The 22,097-nt window shown below is 49.9% G+C and overlaps 1 long non-coding RNA gene across 1 annotated transcript; it reads right to left on the bottom strand.

The window, feature by feature from the left end:
- Positions 1–5,514: 5,514 nt before the first annotated feature.
- Positions 5,515–9,427, bottom strand: LOC139079331 (uncharacterized). The gene is made up of 3 exons (XR_011532879.1): positions 8,825–9,427; positions 7,011–7,143; positions 5,515–6,009 (listed from the first exon to the last, which is right to left on the bottom strand). It is a non-coding gene; the product is annotated as an uncharacterized lncRNA (long non-coding RNA).
- Positions 9,428–22,097: the final 12,670 nt, after the last annotated feature.

Genomic DNA, 22,097 nt, shown 5'->3' with positions numbered 1-22,097 from the left:
TCTATTCTGATCAACTCCAAGAAGGAGAGGGAAGAAAAAAAGTACGTGAGTAGATTCTGCAGTGGCAGCTGCTCTGGCCCAGGGAAAGTGTCTGGGATGTAAATCTGTTGTCTCTCTGGATAACGCAGGAAACAATTACTCATGCAGATGAAAAACTTGTATTCCTCTCCTTGACAGCTAACAGCTCAAGGAGCCTTTACTCTGTCAGTCCTCAGTTGAGATAGAAGCTAATATTTTCCATCTGTAGTCTCTGGGATAATATAAGACAGCTCCTGGTTTAATAATGAGCTTCCAATTTTTGGCAGGGCCTCGGAGTGACGAGGCGGGGTGGGGAGGGAGGGAGGCAAAGAACATTGAGCGTTTCCAGCAAAGTGCACCTGGGAACTGCAGGGGGAAGTTATTTCAAAGTCAGGGGAAGTCAGACACGGCCTGGCCTAGTTACTGAGAGGGGTTGAGGGGAGAGATGATCCAGCAGACAGCCCCTGGGCAGGGGACGGGGCCCAGAACTGGGAGCGGGGTCTGGGCTCCAAGCTGGGGCTCGATACTTCGTTTATTCAACAAGGGTTTATTGTGCATCCACCATGTGCCAGGTCCTGTGTAGATCCTATGTTAGGCACTGGCAGGGGCAGGGTTGGGGGGCAGTGTGGTGAGATTAACACGTAAATAGAAAAATTGTAATGCAGGGTGATAAATGTTATGATAGAAGAAACCAGATTTGGGTACCGCTGGCTCAAGCCCAAAGGAAATAACATCTAAGCGGAGGCCTTAGGATACGGTGGCAAAGGGGGAGGGGGTGGAATTCCAGGCAGAGGGAACAGCACATGCAGCGGCAGATGGCAGGGTTCAGGGCGTTGCTGGGAGCGCAGAGTGGCTGAAATATGGACTGTGAAGTGTGGTAGGCGGCTTCTCAAGTGGCGCCCGGGGACCCCCACCCCTGATGTTCACACCCTCCTCTTGAGGGTGGGGGTGCAGAGTCCCCTCCTCTTGAGTGTGGGTGTGACCTGTAGCTTGCTTCTAACTCACTGAACACAGGGCCAAGGTGACGTGATGTGTGGGTTGTAAACAGTAACGTGATTCATTATCCACTCTGCAAACTCTGCGAAGGGCCAGGCCCTGGGGACACGAATCAGGGAAACCTATGCGCTCTAAGCTGCAGCGGGACCACCACCGGAGTGGGGTCTGGGTGTGTCTCCTGACTCTGCAGCCACGTCTGCATGGCTTTGGGCAAGTTTTCTCACTCCCTTAGTCTCGTTCACTTATGTGCAAATAAGGGGTTAGAAGGCGCGTCTTACAGGCTTCTGTGAGATCAAATAACGTGAAGGTGCGGAGAGCGGCCCCTGGCCAGCAGAAGGCTCTCGATGAGCAGTGGACGGTGTTGGCCAACCGATTGCTGTGAAGGACCAGCCACGCAAATAGAGTTCCTTGGATCAGGGTCCCCTCTAGAAACCACCTGTCCAAGCCACCCGCCTCTGGACGCTTAGCAGGAGGACTTAGTTCCAAACACTTGTGGTCCTGAGTCAGGACGTCATTTGTCATTCCCATGGTTTGCCGAAAAGGTGGACTTTCCACTCCTACCTTTAGTAGCTTCCTTCTAATCAAGACTACAGGGAAAACCATGAGTTTGATGTTCTAGTAACATTTTTGAAATACACACAAAAAATACGTATCACTTATTGTAATTATCTATTTCACAGCAGCTATAGCCTATTAGGGAAAAATTTCGACTCATGGGAAAACATTAGAGATGGGATAGAATCATTAACAGCAAGAGGTAGATCAGAAAACTTCCCCTCAGTGAGTGGGTTGAGTGGTAGGGGCCACCTCGACTCCCGACAGGGTCTCTGGCCTTTAGACTAAGGCTGAGGTTCCAGTGAGCCCAGACAGCTTGGCAAGTGGTGAGTGGCCTTATCTGGCAGCCCGGCTCACACTGCCCAGCAGGAGCCTCTCAGGAGGGAGTCACAGGCTCCCGAATGTGAGCAGGGCCTCCCCCAGCCGCGGCCCAGAGTTCCAGCAGCAGGCAGGCGTAGTGCATGCAGCGGGCACCCCAGGCCCTTTGTGCTGCTGTGCAGGCTGTGCATATTCTCTCTCCTCTCCCGGCCCTCGGATCCCAGCCCTGGTTCGCGGGGAGGGCAACCAACAGGGCCATGCCAAGACCTGACAGGGAGCAGACAGGAGAGCTTCTGCCTGTCTGCCCACTAATGGGGCCTGTGACTCACGGGCAGGAGTTGGAGGGCTGGCCCTGGAGCCAGGCAGACCCGGGTTCAAATCCCAGCTCTGCCACTCATCAGCTGGCGGACCTCTCTGCACCTCAAGCTCCTTCTCTGTAAACCTGAACGAGGACACCTGTCTCATTCAGCACGTTTCCCCAGTGGTGACTGAGCATCCGTTAGGAGCCAGGCGTCCTTCCTGTTGCAAAGTCCAAATGAGATGCTGGGTGTGACTAATAATCATACTAATAATGTTAGATACATGTTATTTAGATTATGTTGTCACATTATGTTATCTAATAGCAGAGTTTCCATTTAGCAAGTACTTCCATAATCCAGGCCCTGAACTCAGTGTATATCCGATATCTCATTATATTGTCAGCAAACCCAGGGGAGGGAGGATTGCCCCACTTAGCACTTGAGGAAAGGGGGTCTCAGGAGGGGAAACACCTGCCCAGGGAGGCTCAGCTAAGCCCTCGCAGTATCTCATAGGGGCGCCGCCCCTGGGAAGTTCCAGGCAAACGCTTGGGGTTAGCCAAGGTCGCCACACCCGGGGCCCAGCTGGATGGGGAATGACTGATGCAGGTGGACAGCATGACAGGCGTTACACCCCAAGTCAGGAGGCCTGCCCCTAAGTCACAGTGGGACCTCAGCCAATCACTCTGCCTTCCGGGCCTGGCCATTAAAGAGGTGACATAATAAGAATCTTTGGAGAATTCTCAGAGCACGCATCAAAGATAAGGAGTTGGTGTGTGGATCAGAGGGAGAGAGTGTGGCACTAGTGCAAGGCCTCGCCACTCTATCTGTGTGACCTTGGGTGAGTCACTCAACTTCTCTGAGCCTCAGTCCACCTCAGTTTCCTCATCTGCACAACAGGCGTAGGGGGAACGCCTCCCTTGCAGGGTGCCAGGCCCACACGGGTGCTGGATAAACTGTGCTGTGATGAGAGGCGTGGGGATGGTGTCAGCCCTTTTCCCCACACTCTGCTGGCCCCGTGCACGGGAGGCAATGCCCAGGAAAGAAACCGGAATCGAACGATACCTACCAACCCCGATGGGAACCCACATGTGGTAGTGATGTTAATCCATTTGCAGTTCGGGTCAGCCTGGAGGGAAGGGCGTGCTTTGCTCACACAGAGACAGGCGGCCCTGGGGTATCCCTGAGCAGGGTGTCATAGAGTCTCTTCTCTTTCCTTCTAGGTTAGAGTCGAGCTGCGTGTAGGCAGCTCTGAACACCAAGCCCTTTCCCCCATTGGTGGTTGTTTTGGGGGACATGGCCTGCTGTGTCTGGAGGGGAGGGGCTGTATTGGGGAGAAGGCCCACCAGGGGTCAGAAGGCCCTGGTGACCACTGGCACTTCACCTTTCCAGGCCTCACCCGCCCCTTGTGTCCATCCGGGGCCCTTCAGCCCCGGTCTCCTCCTACGTGTCACTCTGAGCCCCATTGTGTTGGTGAATTTAGAGTCACCAGGACCTGGGTTCAAATCCTGACCCTGCCACTTAGAAGCCACATGACCTCGGGCTAATTCCCTTGCTCCTGTGGGCGTCAGTCTCCTCCTCTGTGCAATGGGGTGATGCTGCCTCCCTGGCGTGGTTTTTGCAAGGATAGAGCTAGGCACCGTGTGAAAACCCTTTCAGGCGATTGAACCTGCCATGTGAACATATGGGATCCTTTCCTACCTTTTATGCTTTCAATCCAGAGCTTGTTTGTTAGATCACATCACCTAGGAGAGCTTACCCCTAGCTCACCCTAAGTTAGGGTGAGTTAATTAGTGCAGTCGGCTAAATGATAGCCCCCAAAGATGTCCAAGTCCTCATCCCTGGACCTGTGAATGTGTTGCTTTACATGTTAAAAAGAGACTTTGCAGGTGTAATTAAGTGAAGGACCTTGAGGTGGGAGATTAACCTGGATTATCTGGGTGAGCTCAGTATAACCCCAAGGGTCCTTATAGGAAGGAGGCAGGAAGGTCAGAGTGAGAGAAGATGTGATGACAGAAGCAAGAGTTGGGAGTAATGCAAGGAAGGGGCTACAAGCCAAGGGATGTGGGCAGCCTCTAGAAGCTCGAGAAGGCCAAGAAAAGAATTCTCCCCTGAAACCTCCAGGAGGAATGCAGCCCCACTAGCACCTTGATTTTGGCCCAGAAAGACTCATTTCAGACTTCTGACCCCCAGAACTGTAGGAGAATAAATCTGCATTGTTTTAAAGCACTAAGTCTATGGTAGCTTGTTACAGCAGCAAAGGAAACTCATACCATTAGTATTAATCCACGGGTGGGGTACCACCTGCTGGGATGTGGCCAAGGGAGCTGCATGGAGTTGGAGTCCAAGGGCAAAGCCCAACAAGTCCCCACAGCTCTTCTGCTCCTGTTGGTGTTGGATGGCTAACAGGGGAGCCCTAGCCAAGGCACAGCTGAACAAGGACGGTCAGAGATGAGGCAAGGAGGTATTAAAAATCCCGTATTATAGATTAGGAAACTAAGGCCCCTGGTGTTGAGTAAGACAGATAAGTAATGGCAGAATTGCATCTAGAACCAGGATTCTGAACTGCTGGCCCAGTGATTGTCTCCATCACTCCCCATCCTCCATCAATCTACCCAACACCAGAGACATGAAGGATGAGTCAGTGCGAGCCTGGAGAGAAGAAAGAGAGGCAGGCACTTGACAGGCAGTGACTCACTGATGCTCCCAAGCCTATGGGGTAGGTACTGTCATTACTGCCATTTCACAGATGAGGAAACCAAAGCACAGAGAGGTTGTGTTCACCTGCCCAAGGTCATTTGGCTGTTATGGTAGACTGCATTAACGACCTCAGTTAATGGCCTCCTTGCATCCACTCTCTACTTCTAACTCTGCAGTCCCCTTCCAGTTCCATTCTGGGCTTTGGCCGATGCAGTATGATGCCAGCAGAGGCTTGGAAGCAAGTGCACAGCTCTGCTTGCCCTCTTACATGATTGGGCTTCCTCCCTCTTGGACCCGCCATCACCAAGGAAACATGCTCCAGCTAACTGTCAGAGGGATGTGAGAAGCACATGGAAGGAGAGCAAATTCATCCCATTTAGACTATTCTAGACCAGCTAACCCTAGTCAACCTGCCAGCTGACCCTGGACACATGAGCAATCCCAGCCAAGGTCAGCCAAGCCCGGCCCAGATTGGCAGAACCGCACAATTGACCTGAAGACCCGTGAGCGACAATTGCTTTAGGCCACTGCATTTTGGAGTGGCTTGTCATGTAGCAGCAGCTAACTGATGCAAGTTATAAGTAGCAGGATGGTGTGTTTGGGAAACAGAGAGTAGTCCAGCTTAGGAGGAACTTTTAATATATGTCAGAGAGAAGCATCAACAGAGCCAACAGGTAAGAGCAGGGTGGGTGTGAGGCCTGGTATTGTGGGGGTCATTTTGCTACCACGAGAGAAGCCAGCCTGAGGATATGGCTGAAGCTGGGAGGAGGGAAGACCAGAGGATTGCTGGAGACCCCATTTTCCCACCTGCTCCTTCCTTCTGTGCTTGCACGTGTCACAGGTATTGACACCCGGAGCCATCTTACAGAAAGCAGGGAAAGGAAAAGTGTGTCACAGACATTGCCTCAGTGCCCTGACCCAACAAACACGTGCCAAAGCTTCTGTTCCGTGATAAAAATAAGTCCTTCTTATTTCAGACACGTTGGCCAGGTTCTCTGTTACCTGCAGCTGAAAGCACTCCTGCCTGATGCCCGGCGGCTGCTCGGTCCCTGCGACTCCTCGATTTCTGCAAAGCCAGGCCAGACACCAAAAGGCTCCACTCCATCTCCATGCCAGAGGTCAATGCCTGGTTGGTACACCCGCGCATTTGATAAAAAGCTTGTTTGGTGCTCCCCCCAAATGTGGGACAGACATTCTGATTCAATTTTATTTTTTCTCATCTGATATTTTATGAAAAGTTCTTGACCTGCTATGTCTTTTAAAATACCCTGTGTCCCTTCCCCACAGTAGCACCAACCTAATAAGGAAGTGGTACAGCTCCAGATTGCTGCCCACTTACGATTCATATAAAGTCCAAAAAGAAAGTGGAGAAACAAGCTCCAAGACACAAAACCCGCCTCCGCCACCCTCCCCTTCCTCAGCTCCACACGTGCGCTTAGAACCTCCCATTTCTGATTTCAGATGTGTCCCCGCAAAGTGAACGGGCATGGAGTATGAAACTGGGGGATGCAGAAAGAGCATCAAAGCAGGAGCCAGTGCTGCTCGATGTTGCTGGCTGTGTGACCTTGGACATGCCGTCCCCTCTCTGGGCTTCAGTTTTCTTCCCTGTGCAGGGGCTCCTTGCTAAGCCCCCTCCCCACTCTGCTCTTCTGAGTCTAGCGAGGGTCTTTCTTCTCAAGTTCGGCCTCCATCTGCAGCTACAAACGTGTCGGGGGAGTGTGGCTGGGCTGGAGATGTTTGGGGAAACAGGCAGACCTGAGTTTTGATCCCAAGTCTAGTGCCTGAACGCTAAGTTGATGTTGGACAAGTCCTTAACCAAGCTGATCTTCATTTCGTCAATTATGAAAGGGAATAATGATACTACTATATTTTAATAATTAGAGATCATGCATATGAGATAGAAGCACATAGCAGAGGCTCCATGGATGGTAAATTTGCTTCTATGTTCCTCATTTTACTCTTGCTGTCTTTCTTGTTGCATGACTGTAATGGAAGTCAGATGGGCAGTTGCCCTCTGGATGGGGGGATGGAACCCACAAGCTCAGGAGAATAAAGTAACTAGAATGGAAACAGAAAATTAGATTCCCCATATGCTATAACTCATTCTTGGCCAGAAATTATACAGACCTCAGTTGGAGCGTCATTAGAAACTTGGAAAGGATGGGCGACGTTTGGCACAGGTGGCTGAGATGACCTCCTGAGAAGGAGCTGGCCCTTACATCTTGGTAGATATGGAAGGAAAGGTGGCATCGCTGGGAGCCTAAGATTTAAGTCAATATACACTTCTTCTGTATCTTGTCATCATAGAGTTGAGTTCCCCAACCAACTTGCTAAGAGGGGCAAAGAACTTTCCAGTAATATTGAAGGGTTCGTTGTCCTAGCTGCAAGGACTAATGACTCACACCCTGAGACTAGAATGTTGTAGAAACCACATTTGTTAGAAAGTTCAGGGTAGAGAAACATGTTTGTTCACTTTAAGTGGAAAACCGTATTTGTCGTAGGTGGTTGATTCCCCCCAACATTCACGGTCGTAGTTAACTCACCATGACCTCCCACGTCCAGCTCAATCCACTCAACCTGTGAAAAAGGAGCCTCCGGGTACTGGTAAAATTAGGAATTCAGCTAAAGGCATTTTTCTCCATGTATTTGTTTTGCAAATAAGAATAAAGTGACTTTAAGCAAGGGTAGACTAATGATTTGTTCAGCCACAGTAAAGCACCAGAGAAGCAGCAAACAGCTTTCGAGTCCAGCTGCTGTGGCCCCTGGGACTTTTCATAGCAGGACATCGGAGAACGTCTGAGCTCCAAAGCTGCTCCTTTCAGCCAAAACCAGGGACACCTAGGACCGTGTGTGGGTTCGTGCTGTGTCAACTTAGCTAAGCTGGAAACACGCTTTCCAGAACTTCCTCCCCTGCATAGTTCTGGGCTAGCGTGGCCCCAGGAGACATTGGGGGTGAGATTTGTAAGGTGAAGCAGCAGCCACGTGCTCACGCTCCGAGGGCTGGTGTGGGGCTGGAGGAGCTGGAGCAGCTCACACTGGCTCTTGCTGCTGTGCTGGGCGTGGGTCAGCTTGTCCGGTGCAGCCTTGAGCTCACCAGTCAGGCCTTGCGAGAACCAATGGCTTCTGCCAAACCCCTCAGCCACTGGCTAGTGTACAGCTGGCTTTTGGACTTAAAATTCTCGAACCGTAGCTACTGTCTTGTTTATCTTCTGTATTGGTCGCTCTTATCAATCATAAATTCATTTACTTATTTAACAAACATCATGGCATCTGCTCATGAGATGCAAACCCTGTTCTAGCATCTGGAGGCGGAGGGGACTAGGTCAGTTCATTGGCCCTCAAGAAGCCAGCAGTCTGGCAGGGTCTTCAGCACGGGGTCAGCCACTCCAGCAAACAAGCACAGGGAAGAGTAGAGAGAGGCTGAGAGCCGGCTGAGCTCATGCTTGCCAGCCCCAAGGTTCGAAGTTGGAACCCTGGACTGGGGTGAACCACCAAATGATGCCCCAAACCTAGCCAGGTTCTAGTCCCTGGGACCTGTGAGCCTTACCCTGTGTGGCAAAATGGACATTGCAGATGCGATAAAGTTAGGGATCTTGAGATGAGGAGGTTATCCTGGATTATCCAGGTGGGCCCTAAATGCCATCACAAGTATCTTATAAGAGGGAGACAGTGGGAGACCTGACTGTGGAAGAGGAAAGGCGATGTCAAGACGGAAACAGAGAGAGATTTAAAGATGCTATGCTGCTGGTCTTGAAGATGGCGGAGGGAGCCATGAGCCATGGAATGCAGCTCTAAAAGCTGGAAAAGGCAAGGAAGAAATGGATTCTCCCCTGGAGACAGCGGAGGGAGCATGACCCTCCCTTGGCTTAGGCCCATTGAATCCCATGTTAGACATCCAGACCCCTGAGAAAACAAATGTCTGAAGGCACCAGTTTGCGTACCTGTTACAGCAGTCGTGGGAAACTGACGCAGTCGGTTAGGGTCTCGGCTCCTTCCTGCGGTGGGAGCAGGCTCAGTAAGGAGCTGCCTGACTCTCGCACGTTGACTTTTGGGAAATTCAAGGGGGTAGTTTGGCACAAGTGAGGCTCTAGATGTGGAACAGCTAAGTGATGTCCTACGCCCATAGCAAAGGATTTTCAGCGTGCATTAAAAATGCTGTCACAAAATGTTGCAATGATGCAGAGACATGCCTAGGATGTAACATTAAATCCAGGGAGCAAATAGTTTTCGAAAGTGTAGGTAGTATGAGCTCTCCTGTGTTTGAAAAAGCAGAGGAGTGGGCGGCCGAAAGGAAACAGAACAAGATGTTGCAGCACAGAAAGGCTCTCTAGGCGGGGTCTCCCCGACTTCTGTCTTCTTTACACTTTTCTGTGGAGCATCTGATTTAAGAGGTTCAGAGCCTTGCCACCCGTGCAAGGGAGGCAGAAGAGCCCAGGGAAAACTGAGAAGACAGATTGCAGATGGTCATCTCCATCTACTTTTCAAACCCGCTTCGCCTGCATCTGCTGTGACGTCCTCCTCTCGCAGAGGGAAGGAGGAAATACAAGGCTCCCCCTTCCCGCTCTGCGCTGCCTGCCTGGCTGGTTAGGACCCGGGGATGTGGCCGACCTCCTCCAGTCTCCATCTCCATACTTCGGCTGGGACGCATCATGCCAGGGCCTCAGGCTGGAATTGACTCTTAACCTCTGAAGGAGCTGCTCCTGTTCTCTGTGTAGTTTAGACGTGAAGAAGCCCAAGACCAGAGGAAGAGAGGGCAGCGCCTGCTGTGTCCACCCTGAGACACCTCCTGTGCTCAGAGGAGCTTCAGGCTGACTGGCTGACGTCAGCGTCAGGACGGTTGGACCAGGGGCACGGGCCTCATCTGGCAGGTAAGGAGTAGATGTGCCAGCTGGGGTCAGCAGGCTCTGAGGGAGGAGGGGCCATGGAGCTGGAAGGACGGGCCTTCTCCCGGCTCTGGGGTGAAGGGAATTGAGCTGAGAAAGGCCTTCCAATCTAGCAGGGCTGAGGCTGGAGGCCTGGAGCAGTGGAATTCTTTTGGCACTAAAAATTAATAATGTGGAAAGCTGAGAAAGAGTAAGACTGCGAGCCTGCCCACCAGGTGCCGGGCTGAAGGAGACTCCTTCTATTTTTATCTACAAGTGCCACGTTCTATTACGTGACACTAAAGGAGAGGCTCATTTTATCATGGCAAGGAAGTCTCTATTGTGGCGGCTCTGAAAGGAAAGGTCTGAGTTGCAGGACTTATGTGTGTGTGCATAGGTGTGCATGTGCACACATGTGTGTGCGCATGTGTGAGCACCCATGGGGGCCTTTCAGAATAGCAAGAAAATGCTCCTGCAGCAATTTTTCACACCTGCAGGCTGGCCGGATGGGAGGTGCTCCCCTGCTGGTCGTTTTTCCCAGGCTGGATGAACAACCCAAACATCACCCAGGCCCCAGCACGGTCACTTCAAACTCCCAGCCGAGCGTACCCACCTCCTGGCCCAGCCCGCCCCTCCTGCCCTGCCCCACTCAGCCCCACACAAGCCAAGCCACATGCTCGATGCTGGCTTCCCCCTGATCTGTGTTCAAACCTGGGCCAAGTCTTCTCAACCCACTCCTCTCCCTCTTCCTACCACCATCAAAATGAATAAATGAATAAGTAGAATCTATGTCTCATCTCGCACTCCCACATCTGAGCAGCTGGCATGGCGTTCACCCCTACCCCTGATGCCCCACAGACGGGGCCGACTCTGGCAAATGTGGTGGGATGACTGCCCGCATCCATCTCCTCTCTGCCACCTAAACCCCATGGAAATGACAGTAGAGGGACAAAGTAAAAGCTGCCAACCCACAGGGACCAAGAGAACAGGAGCTCCGGCAATGACAGGCAAGCATCCAGCCCACTGGGGAGCAGGCTTAGAAGAGTGGAGGAAGGTGTATGGTGTATGGTGGGTGGAGGGAGTGAGGAGAGAATGGGAGTGGGCACCAAGAACAGAGATTCCCAGAGAGATGCCAGGTTTGGAAACACCAGGGAGGCCTGGTGCTAAAAGCGTGAGATTGGCTGGAAGTTGGTATAAAGTTACTGGTTGGAACCCCCACACCCCTGTCCCAACCTGCTCCAGCAGACCACACCCCTCCTCCCACAGCTCCCAGGAGATCGGGTGATGGGGTGGAGAAACCTACCTGTTCAGGCTTGAGGACACCAGGTACAGGAGAGGGGACGGGTGGGCTCCCAGCTGAAAATGGAGGGAGGGGTGTTCAGTCTACACCCTGGACTGTGGAAGCCTCTGCTGCCTTCTCCTGCAGGCATGTCCACAAGCCCCCACCCAGGGCAGAGAGGAAAGATTCATTTCCAGAAACTGACTGTGCCGGAGAGGAGACACCTGCCACTGACATATGGGGATCCCCCAGTGAGAAGTTCGGCCCACCATCCAATCACTTTCCAGTGAAGCTCACCAGGGGACACCCCACCCACACACAGAGTGTCTGCTCCTAGAAAGAAACAGCGGGCCCAGGAGAGACTGAGGAAAACCTCCCAGAAGAAAGAGAAAAACCAAATTAACTCAAGAAAGTTAAAAAAAAAAAAATCACCTGGAGAAAATGAAAACAAGGAGGAAAAATAACCTTCAAAAATTATAACGAATATCCTCAGAAAAATAAGAAAGTGGGAGAGCCCACACACAAATAAGGATAGGATGATATAAATACGGGAGCAAGAAAGAACTCTTAGATTAAACAACAACAAAATAGGATAACAAAAATTCCTCACCCAGGAGTTGAGGAAAGTAGAATGAAAAGACGAAAAGATGGAAACTAAGAGGAAAGAGATAATTAGGGGATCAAGCAATTCTGACATCTGACTTGAATGCGTTCAGAGAGAAGAGAAAACAGAGGCCAATATTTGTTTAGCCGGATAGCCAGGCACGCCGTGGCCCAGTCAAGTTGACACATAAGATTAACCATCGCAGGGTTTCGGAGAGGAAAAGGAGAATAGAAGCTGCTTTTGCCCTGAGAGCATTCGCTGAACCTGAAAATCAGAAGATGTGAGGGCCTCGCGGGGTGAGAAGAGCCGTCAGGCCGGCCCTTCCCAACTCGACTCACAGGGGGAAGCACGTCATGCGTGGATTACTTGAGACTATAAATTACTTAAAAAAGCAAAACAGTCTTCTCCTTTCCATTTTCTCTGCAGCTCCAGCAGTACAGCTCCTCGCTGACTTTCATCTGGATTCTCTCAAGAGCTTCTAGAATCTTCTCCCACACATATGTCCTCACTCTGGTCCTTCTGAAACATGGCTGCTACCCAATCGGGCTTCTAAAGCATAAGATTGGTCAACTCCCTGCAGAGACCTTCATCTCGAATAAAGTCAGACACTTGCACTCCAGGGCCCCATTCTTTTGTACTTCTCTCCCAGGGTTTCTCCCGTACGCCTTTAAGTAGCTGAACTTCATTCCCTGGGGCAAGATGAGGTAGGGAAAATCCGTTCCTACACCCTTCCGCAGTCTAATTTCTGTGTCTGCTGTGCTCCATGCGCCACTGCACTGTGTGAGAACTTAACAATGCAAACAACAAGCCATGACGGCACATAAAAGGGAAGGGCCAGCTGTTGAGGCCAGAGGTTCTTTAACACCCATGGAAGAAGTGGCTGTTGAGCTGGTAGGAGTCAGCCTGGAGAAATCAGGGGTTAAGGTGGAGGTTGATGGGGAAGGCAAGTCTTCGCAGCACCATGGGCATGCCCACGGCAGCATGCACCATTTACGCTGTATGGTAAAGATTGACAGTCTGCCTTCTCCACTAGACTGTGAGGGTCTTGGGGACAGACACAATGCCTTTCGTTTATGCACCATCAGAAACTAGCCCAGGGCAAAACATCCGGCATCTGGTGAATATGTACTAAATGAATGAATGAAGTGATTGAATGGTGTCTCCAGACTTCATCTTTGGCCCACCTGCACTAACAGTAGTGCCTGCTTAATCCTTCTGTTCTGACACCCAACTCGTGGCTACCAACCAGGATGGCCATTGGCATCCCCGCTCTGATCTGTCTGGGCCCTCAGCTCTGGAGCCTCTCACGGCTGCCATGACCTAAGACCTGCTGTTCAGAAGGACTGTCCAGAGCCAGGTCAGCACGGCATTGACGCCACACGCCATTACTTGGTGTTTATGTAGAACTTAGTAGAACCAAGTGCTCTACAGATTTATCAATCTGTAAAGGAGGATGGATTCTACTCTGGATGGTGAGCAAATTGCACAGTCCCAACTGAAACAGATTTTTCTGCTCCCTGCAATTGAGAATTTCCTCTCTATGGCTTTTCCAAACAGGTCAATGAGATGCTTTCCACCAGACTCAACTGCAATTGACACGCTACATATTGGATGCTCCCCTCCCGCACCTGGGAGATAAACACCTAAGGCCAGAGAGGCCATTTATTTATTTTAGCGAAAAGGTCAATCTCACCATTTTTGTCTTCATCTGGATTGTTTCTAGATGTTGACAGAAAGTAGGAATCTCTCTAGGTCTCCTTGGACTGGTCTGTTGGGAGGCCAACATTTTCAGAACAGCCTCTCAGGCAGCACACATCTGAAAATCAGCTAGGAGACACCAGTGCTTCTGTGGGTGAAGTGGGGTGAACAGTGGGCGCATCCTTGGAAAGCAACATGTACTTTGTTATTATGAGCCTTAAAATATTTATTTATTTATTTATTTTGGTGAGGAAGATTGGCCCTGAGTTAACATCTGTTGCCAATCTTCCTCTATTTTTTGTACGTGAGATGCTGCCACAGCATGGCTTGCTGAGCACTGTGTAGGTCCACACCCAGGATCCAAACCCATGAACCTGGGCCACTGAAGTGGAGTGCACAAACTTAACCACTAGGCAACTGGGCTGGCCCCTCAATATTTATATTTTTTGATCCTATAATTCCACTTCCAGAAATCCATCCTAAGCAAGCGACCTAAGTGCAAAGTTTTATGTAAAATAACATTATTTATCATAGTGAAAACTTTGGAGAAGTCTGAATGAAAACAGTTACAGAATATTTAAGGAAATTATGATAAAGCCACTCAATGAAATATTATGTACAAAAAGATTTTAGTCATATGCAACAAGCATATGGTATATTAGGCTAAAAAGCAGGATTTAAAGCCACATGTATAAACATGAACAGGAAAAATACCATGAAAGAAATATGGCAAAATGTCAACAGCAATTTTCATTGGGTAGTAGAACTATTAATTTTTCTTCATTCTAATTTTTAGTAGTTTCCCATTTTTAATTAATGACATCTAATATTTTAAATTATTTTTAAAGAACCAGAATGTCCTGATTCAAAATGGCAGCTGGTTGGCAGCTCCAATGGACTCTCTCCTAACTATCTCTTAAAACGATTCTGGAGATGCAGCAAACATAAAAACTCAAAATATACCCCCAGCTGAAGCCAACAGATGATCTAATGCTAAACACTGGGTATCTCCAGTCACTTTAAAACAAAAAAGTGCTGAATTAAGAACCATGTGCCCGGCTTTGCTTCATGACCCAGGCATCACCTGAAAACAGAGAAGAAATGACTTCCACCTCCATTCAGTCTTGGCTCTGCCTTCCCCAGCCAGAGAAGTCGGCCACCACTTCTCTCCTGCGTAAGGATGGCCTTCCGAAGAGATTAGGAGTGTTCTCCTCCAGCCCCTCGTCTCTCCTCCCCCTCGTCTCTCCTCTCCCTCATGTTTCTATAACCATTCAGACTCAGCAACTCCAGAAATCATCTGGGAGGAAGGGATGGGATGTCCTGGATGGGTGGTCCTCAAGCAAAGTCTTGGAAGCAGGAGCAGACGCGAGAAGAAGCCTGGTGGGCATTGTCTCCGTCCACATTCTCCCTCTGCACAAAGCATCAAAGAAGCAGGGGACAGAGGAAGGAGAGATGCTCCCTGGGTAGATCCGAATTGCTCAGGGTGAAGGCTTCTAAAAATGGGCTGGCTCCTGTGCAGACCATTCCAGAGGCAATCCATGAATGGTCTGGACAGAACTTGCCCAACCTGAGAAAGAATGAAGAGATTTTTTTTTTAATGGTCCTAATAAAAAGTGCTGCGGAAAATGGGGACAGGGAACATTATCCTGAAAGCTCAGAGAAAGAAGACCTCTCATAATACCCCTCTGAAGGAGCCAGAAGGAAATTTCAGGAAACTGTTTGGCATTCTCAATAGCAACTCAGGGAAAGAACTGGCTGAAATGAGAACAGTTTGAGATGAAAAGGAAAACGGCAAGTTCAGAAAGATGTGAAGGGAAATTGAAGCTGTAGTAACGGAAGGAAAGTGTACATTGGAGGCAGCAAAGAGCAGACCTCACATATTGGGAAATAGTTGCATACTGGACAAGCTAAATTTTGTGTGTTTTCGTCATTTTCAGATTCACAAGGACTGAGAAGCTACACCACCTATGTAACTCTTTATAGACAATTACTTGAGGACTTTCTCCAGCTGACCCAGAGAGGAATTAAAACTGAAATTCAAGAAAGTATAAAAAGAGGTATGTTTTCCTTCACTCATTATGGATCCCCAGTGTGTGTTGTATGCATACAACAACAAACAGTATTCATTGTTTTGCGGCTTATAAAGTTTGGGAGTTAAGCTTAGCTTCCTTGATAAATGTCATTCATTTGTTTCTTTCAGTTACTCATTCATACATCCAAGAAATATTTGCTGAGTGCTTCTATGTGCTGGATGTGCTGCTGGGGGCTGGAGATACAGAGGCAGAAGCTGTTCCTCTCCCCTCGAGGAGCTCAGGAGCTGGTTAAAGAGAGATACATAAACCCCCATGACAAAGCAGGCGATAAATGAATGACAGGCACAGGAGTGGCTGGAGCACAAAGGAGCGACAACTAATCCAGCCTGGGGGTGGAGATCATGGAAGGTTACTCAGAAGAGAGAATATTTGAGTAAAATCTTGAAGTGCGAGCAAGATTCAGCCTGGCAAAGAAGGGGTAGAAAAATTTTCAAGGAAGAGGAAATAACCCGTGGGGGCAGCACTAGAGTGGCCTAGGGGGATGGAGTGTAGCTGGACCATCAGTTTTCGGGCTGGGATTGACCAGGGAGGAGGTTGAGCAAAGGCAGGATCCAGATGAAGGAGCATCCGTACGTTATGTTGGGCTGGGGAATTCGCAATGTTTCCAAACATTAGTGGGGAATGTCAAATAGTTAGGAGAGTGATCGTGTTTACATTCCAAGAAGATGCCTTTGTCCTTAACCATTCACCCAAGCAAAACAGGAAAGGAACCATATTGTCTTAAGCAACTCTTCTGAGTACGTGATGTCTTTATTATCCTCCTTGTACAGAAAGGAAATTGAGGCTCAGGGAGACTGAGTTGGAGCCAAAGTTTCCGAGCTTCTTCAGGATGCTGAAGCTGAGACCCAGACCCGGCCTGTGTGATTCTCTGCTTTCCAACCACAGACCGGCCATCTTCCCCACCCTCCTTCTTCCCTCCTGAGAATGTTCAGTGCTCTCCACTGCTTCCTGGTGTCTTTTGGGTTTCTGACTTTGTGCTTGCCACAGATGTCTCCGAAAGAAATCTATTTCAGTCTCTTTAGGATTCTATCCTTGGAGTGACAGCACTAATTCTGGCTCTGCCAGGCTGAGGAGGTGACCCGCGGGCAGCGTCCTCTCGGCAGCCCTATGGGAGAAGTCACCAGAAAGGGTCGCTCCTCCAGCCTGATGTCAGCCCCAGCCCACGGCAGATGACGGGCCAGCGGGGAGCAGGAAGGGGCGGGGCTGTCCGTCCCCAGCTCTTCTGGATTAGGCGGAGACTCCTCCCACTGGGGAAGGGAAGTAAGAGATGGAGACAGAACCCCCTCTACCTGGAGGGAGTGAAGAAGAGACCGGCTAACACCCCCCAGCTCTCTGCCCTCTGAACACACTGGTCCCCTTCCTAAAGCCTGAGCATCACCGGGGATGGGGTCGACCCCTCAAAGATGGAGAGCAGCAGTTTATTCCAGAAGCCACGTCCCAGGACCAACGCCCACCATTTGAGGTCCTTCTTGGACCATTCGTGGCAGTTTGGATTTCCCCCAAAAGGTAAATGGATCAAAATAACACAATTAAATTAACTCCAAGGCTAAATTTGGCCCCTGTTTTTTTTTTTTTTTCACTTTTTATTTTGAAATAATTGCAGATCACATGCCGTTGGGAGAAATAATACAGAGAGATGCCACATACCCTCCACTCAGCTTTCCCCAGTGGTAACATCTTGCCTAACTACAGCTCAGTATCAGGCCAGGGAAGTCCTGGTGGACCTTAATACAATCCACGTATCCAGACTTCCCCAGGTGTCCACGATTCATTTGTCTGTGTATATGTGTGTGTGTGCATTTAGCTCTGTGCGGTGTTTGCACATGTGTAGATGCGTGTGACCACCACCACAGTCAAGGTATAGAACGGCTCCATCACAGGGATGCCTCATCCTACCCTCTTATAACCAGAGCCACCCCCCTCCCTCTCCTCAGCCCCTGGCGAGCACCCATCTAGTCCCCATTTCTATAATTTTGTTTCAAGGATGCTGTAAAGACAGAGTCGCACAGGGTGTAATCTTTGGGGATTGGCTTTTTTCACGCAGCGTAATTCTCTGGAGATTCACCCAAGTTGTCGTGTGTGTTAATAGGCCATTCCTTGTCATCTGTACACAGTGTTCCACGGCATGGGTGCACAATTTCTTTAACCATTCACCTGTTGGAGGCAGTCTGAGCTATTTCTAGTTTCTGACTGTTGTGAGTAAAGTTGCTGTGAACATCTGGGTGTGTGTTTTGTGTGACTATAAGTTTTCGTTGCCAAGTTGTATGTTGTTACATGCTTTGTTTTTTAAGAAACTGCCAAACTGTTTCCCACAGCGGCTGGACCATTTTACATTCCCACCCACGTGGTGCGAGTGGTCGGTTCCTCCACGTTCTCACAGCATTTGGTAGAGTTACGGTTTTTTATTGTAATCATCCTAATGGGTGTGTGGTGATATCTCACTGTGGTTAGTTTGCATTTCTCTCATAGCTAATGATGTTGGACATCTTTTCACATGCTTATTTGCCATCCATATATCTCTTTGGTAAAATGTCTCTTCCTGTCTTCTGCCCGTTTTCTAACTTCTTTGATTTTTTTTTTACTGTTTTCTTACTTGTTTGTTTGATTTCTTTTTACTGCTTTGAGCCTCCTTTGTTTATTCTAGACCCCAGACCTTTCTCAGACATGTGATGCACAAATCTTTTCTCCCAGTCCTAATTTGTTTTGTCATCCTCTTCACAGTGTCCTTCATGGAGAAAAAGTTTTGAACTTTGAAGAGGTCCAATTTTCTCAGTGTTTCCCTGTACGGATCGTGCTTTTGGTGTCAAGTCTGAGGATTTTCACCTGGCCCCAGGTTCTGAAGACTTCCTCCTGTGTTTCCTGTTCTGTTTTTCCTCTCATACTAGTTCTCTGGCACATTTCTCCTAGAAATTACATCTAGCTACGTTGTTCAGTGTAGCCCATCGCAGATTCTGAAAAGAGATAAATGGCAACATAAGATGCCATAAATTTGAGTGACCATTAAGGTGATCGCTCCCCTTACCCATCATTCAGGTGATGGGAAAAGCATGTGGGGGATATTAAAAACCCAACTTCCGTCCCTGGGTCAAGGGCATTAACAGTCAGCGTGAGGCTCTGAGCAGCTCCCTCAGGTGGGAAAAAGGAGCAGGAGTTTGCCTCCTGCGCTGAGCTGGGTTCATCCAAACAAGGACAACACATGTAGATCACACAGGAATATCTCCATTTCCTAGGATGGAAAACGCGAGACCGTGGGGGAAATAGAGATGCCCCGGCAGCAGTCTGCTCCGTGCTGTTCTCTGCAGAGCTGAGTGACCGGTCAGTGGGTGGGAGAAATCTTTGGGTTTGACTTAAACTCTGCGGCTTTGAGGACATGACTTGAACCCTTTGAGATGCTTCCTTACCTGAAAAAAGAAGGCCGCACTCCCGCCTTGACAATAGATGTGAGGATTCAAGGAACTCAAGTGCTCATGCTCGGCCCAGGAAGTCAGCCTCACCGTTATTACAGTCAGCTGGAAACAAACAGGCGACTTTCAGGTCAAGGTATAGAGTGTGGCCACTCATTCCCAAATGACGAAGGAGGCTCCTGTCCTTCTAGGGAGGCAAAACACTTTCACAAGCTAATCGGAATCTCCAAAGGACAGTCACGGGTAAATGAGCGCTGAAATAGAGAAAATGAGTTACTACAACCCCTTAGCCCCCATCCCTGAGCAGAACTGGTTAAACTTCATCTGAACCCTAATGCCACAGCCTCATGAGGGTCTCAGTGATCTTGCAGACACCCAGCAGCTTTGACTGCCTGTACCCACACCTACGGCTAATTCATCTTTCATTAATTAATTAATTAATTCATTCAACCATACACTTGGATGCCCACCATGTTCCAGGCAGTATTGCCATGGCTGTGAACACAGTGGAGAGAACCAGCTCTCATGGAGTTTACTGTCGTTCATTCTAGTGAGACTCAGACAATAAACCAACAAGTAAGAGAATTAAGGATGGTAGTAAGTACTAAGAAGAGTCTAGAATGATGTGATGGAGAGCAACAGGGGTGGGGGTGGGGGCTGCTGGACACAGGGTGGCAAGGGAAGTCTTCTCTGAAGAGGGGACAAATAAGTGAGACTGTAAAAGGAGAGAGAGCCAGTCTTGTAAAGATTTGGGGAAGGGCATCTGCGGCAGAGGGAACAGCAATTGCAAAGTGCCTGAAGCAGAAACTGGTGTGGTCAGTTCAAGAGCAAGCGACACAGTGGATGGGGCTGGAGGGTGGTGAGTGTGGTGGTCAGTGGAGAGGCGAGCTAGGGTGGGCAGCTCGTGTAGGGTCTTCTAGGGCATTTGAATTTCAGTCTGCTTGTAAGTGGAGGGTTTCAAGGGAGCTCAGGAGATTATAATCCCATTTTTAATGGGTCACTGTGCCTGCTGTGTGGAAGAGGCAGGAAGCCAGTTGCAGGCTATTGGACTGGCCCAGGACAGTGATGACGGGGCTTCGAGGAGAGGGCAACAGCGTCTTGGTAATGTCTGTGTGAGCCCCAAAGGCCAGGCCTGCACCAAAGGTCACTAGAAGTCCCCTCCTTCATGCATTTGCCGAGACCATGAATTTTTTATTTTTTAATTGAGATGTAATTTACTATTTTAAAGTGTACAATTCAGTGGGGGTTTTGTGTGTGTGTGACGAAGATTGGCCCTGAGCTAACATCCCGTGCCCATCTTCCTCTACTTTATACGTGGGATGCCGCCACAGCATGGCTTGCCAAGCAGTGCCAGGTCCACACCCAGGATCTGAACCTGTGAACCCCAGGCTGCTGAAGCAGAACGCATAAACCTAACTACTACGCCACCTGGCCGGCCCCAATTCAGTGATTTTGAATATATTCACAAGTTCATGCATCCATCACCACTCTTTAGTCCCAGAATATTTCATCACCCCCAAAAGAACCCCTAAACCCGTTAGCAAGCCCTCTCCATTCTTCCCTCCCGTAGCCTCCAGCAGCCACCAATCTGTCTCTCTGGATTTGCCTGTTCGGGACATTTCACGTAATGGAATCACACAACATGTGGCCTTTTGTGTCATGTTATGGCAGTATAGCATGATGTTTGCATGGCTCATCCAGGTTGTGGCTGGTATCAGAACCTCATTCCCTTTTTATGGCCGAGTGATATGCCTTTGTATGGATGCACCACATTTTGCCTATCTTTCCACCAAAGTCAGGAGAGTGACGTTCTCACAGGTGAGCAGGAGCCGTGACTGAGATGAACACACTGGGGACCTCCGGAGGGACAGCGGTGGATACAAGGGCGATCATCTTAAAATAATTCACAAAGCGGTACTTTTGTTTTATGCAATTGTCTGTAAGTTACCTTTCGACGTAGATAAAGGTTTTTCCGTCCCTCAGCTCATCTGCCGCCTCCACTCCGCCCGGCTGTCTCAGCGAGTGTCCACTCACAAGAACTGTGGGGACAAGAGCCTGCTTCTCATCCCCCAGGGGCCGGCAGCCTCGATAACGCAGGGCCAACCCTGAACCATCCACCCTCGGGGCTCACTGCCAACCCCGACCATGTCCCCACGCCACCTTCCGTCTCGCACAGGTGACCAGGAGGGAGGCTCCGCTCCAGCCGACGTGAGGAACAATTTATGAGTTGCAGTCCCAGGGCTCAGTTCTGCCAGTGGAATCAGAAGTCGGCTTGAAGGCTGCCGCCGTATTTCACCCTCCCGCTTCCCTCTGGACATATTTCAGAGCTGTTGATCTTAAAAGTAAATGACAGGCCGCTTCAAAATGAGGCTTAAGGAGCTGGGCCACAGAGCCGTTCTGGGAGATTCGGACAGCCGGCCCCTCATTCCTCTACTTTCCTGCACTGAGGCTCACGTCACCTCAGCCCACGGGCAGGCCTCCCACCCGGGGACCTCCACAGTGAGCACAGGACAATACAGAGAGGCCCAGCATGAGAAATGCCGCAGTAGGTGCCTGAGTCGGCAGGCTGCTGTGATAGAGGGCAGAGGCTGGCTGGCTTATGGACAATAGGAATTTATTTCTCATCGTTCTGGAGGCTGGAAGGCCAAGATCAGAGGGCCGGCATGGTTGGGTGCTCTGGAGACCCTCTTCTGGCTTGCAAATGGTCGTGTTCATGCTTTGTCCTTACGTGGTGGGAAGAGAGAGAAAGAGAAAGAAAGCTTTCTGGTCTCTTTTCATACGGGCACTGATCCCTCTCATGAGGGCTCCACCCTCCTGACCTAACCACCTCCCAACACCATCACCTGGGGACTAGGATTTCAACATGCAAATGTCAGAGGGCCACAAACACTCAGTCCCTAGTGGGAGGGGCTCCCTAATGGTTGGATGAGAAGCTGAGCAGGCTGGCAAAGGCCGCTGGTGCTGCGCTCCGGGGCACGTCACCCAGGGAAAGCCTGGCAGCCTGCCCCAGAGGCCTCTCGAGTCAGGTTTTCACAGTCTGGAGTCTAATCCTGACCCCGAGTGCTTAGAAACTGGATTTTCCAGTCCTCAGTCGATGTCCATCAACCTAGCCCACAGGAGTGAATGAGAAACTAGCAGGCAGTTTATTAATGCACTGAGAAGTGTAACTCTCATGGGGACCAGGGCAGCCCCAGTCTAAGTGGCCTCATCTCCCCCTGCAAGCAGGCTGGGAGGGAACCTGAGGGAGCTTAGCTGACAATAGGCTGAGCCTGAG

The sequence above is a fragment of the Equus przewalskii genome, chromosome 25 (assembly GCF_037783145.1).
Source record: "Equus przewalskii isolate Varuska chromosome 25, EquPr2, whole genome shotgun sequence".
NCBI lineage: Eukaryota > Metazoa > Chordata > Mammalia > Perissodactyla > Equidae > Equus > Equus przewalskii.
Note: the sequence above shows the minus strand (reverse complement) of the source record. Positions and strands in the feature narration are given on the sequence as shown.